Source organism: Plodia interpunctella, chromosome 17 (assembly GCF_027563975.2).
Source record: "Plodia interpunctella isolate USDA-ARS_2022_Savannah chromosome 17, ilPloInte3.2, whole genome shotgun sequence".
Lineage (NCBI taxonomy): Eukaryota > Metazoa > Arthropoda > Insecta > Lepidoptera > Pyralidae > Plodia > Plodia interpunctella.
In genome coordinates, this window is record NC_071310.1 from 2671302 (window position 1) to 2673515 (window position 2214).

The following is a 2214-nucleotide window of genomic DNA, read 5'->3' on the forward strand; positions in this document are numbered from 1 at the left end:
CACTCAACCGAGAGGTCCCGGGTTCGATCCCCGGTCGGGTCATGATGGAAAATGATCTTTTTCTGATTGGCCCGGGTCTTGGATGTTTATCTATATATGTATATGTTATAAAAATATAGTATCGTTGAGTTAGTAACCCATAACACAAGTCTCTAACTTACTTTGGGGCTATCTCAATCTGTGTGATTTGTCCTAATATATTTATTTATTATCATTTCATGAAATGATATAGGTAGATTGTCGTGCCCTACTTAATGCTCAGTAACGGATAATGGTGAAAATATCACATGAAAGTTATGTCCAATTAGTATAAGACCCACATTTGTTAATTAACATCTTTGAAAAAAAAAGGCTGCGTAAAATTGTTGAGCCGCTTTCGTAATCGGCTGTAGACTTAGTTTTAAGTATAAGTGATACATGTAAAATTGATGAAGAAATTTGAATTCAAATTTTAAAATTAAAAAAATATACGATAACTTGACCAGAGGGCTGATATATATCCCGCTCACAGGATCAACATGGCCATACAAGGTGGCAATGCTGCCAGCCTTCTTGGCTCTTAACCTCAAGGCACCAAATCGCCGGAACTGGCATTTTTTAAATTTGTCTTTTTTTTATTTTTATAATCATTGATATTTTGTTTGTTACACTGTAGATTATTATTTATATTATTTAAAGAGAAAACTGTACTTTAAAAACAATAAAATTAATAATCTAAATTGCAGTCACAAATGGCATATATGCCAAAAGTTATATACAAAATTAATATTAATATTGGAACATTGTCGAATTCTTGACTATGCGGTTAAGTAATGTGGTATCGGCTGTTGGGCAGTCTTTAAAGTTATTAATACTTGGGTGTTGCGAGTGAGCCCGGCTTACTCACAGAACCGGAGAGGAGAAAGGGGCTACTGAAAATTATGAACTTAGAGGAATTTAATTATCATCTATTATTTATTATCACTGAGCCGACACATTTTTGTAGCATATATTTGATATTTTTACATTGAACATGTTCATGCCTATATGTACTTAAATACCTACCTATATAATCTACTTATGCTACAATATAAATAATTTCTATTTCTAACTTAAAATTATCTGTCATTCTTTAAATCGAATATATTTTAAAATATCTCATAAAATTAATTGACCGAGCGAGCGAAACGAGCGAGGTCTGACATTCTACTTGGAGCAAAAATACATTTTATGTATGTATGTTTGTTTGGAACGCGATAACTTTCAATCCGTTGGTCCGATTTTGATAAAATTTAAAAGGTATGTAGAATCTGTCAATAGAATTTTTAAGTTCGTGGGACATCAAAATCGGTTCAGTCGTTTTTGAAATTTTCATAATTTTGTAAAAGTTTATTGTGTTCGCGAGGTCTACGTTCGCGGCGAACAACTAGTATTTATCAAACAGTTTTATGTATTTTCGATTCTCTTATACATCAATTTTGATCCATCGCCCCAGGAGATATCTAATAAATACAATTGAACAAAGAAAGGATCGCAGTCCGATCGGGCCGTACGTGAACTGAGTAGTTACGAGCTCTTATATTATCTAGTTGCTTGGTGCAAAGTTATTATAATTCATTAGCCCCTTTCTGATCAATGGTACAAGTTGGAGCAAGTTGCGCCATCTCAGGTAATAAGTGAGCTACTGTTTCAGCTTAAACGCTACAGACTTGCCGCAAACAACGCCTTATTGATGTGAGGACTATCGATAAAATATATATCGTTATGATATTATGATACTAACATCAGACAGGGAGAAAAGCTGATCCAAGGCAAGAAAGCTCCCACTCTCAACTGCTTGTGAAGGTACTGGGAAGATGCTCAGTTAAGACAGAGAGACATAGTTTATACCCATCGATACCTACTCGTATCAATACATATAATAAAATCGAAGAAAGGTCAAATTTGTACATTGGCTTTTTTTTCAAATTCTTCATGGAATGTACTTAGTTACTGATAGGCGAAATTCTGAAATATGACGAAAATATAGTTTTGGAAATTTTTGTCTGTCTGTCTGTCTGAACGCGCATCACTCGAAATCTACTGGACCGATTTGCTTGAAATTTGGTATGTAAGTACCTTATATACCGGGCAAACATCTTATAGACATTTCATCCCGGAAAATGAGGAGGGTCCTGTAGGGAAATTAAAATAACAATCCACGCAGACGATTTACTTTAAAATTTTGCAGAAAGA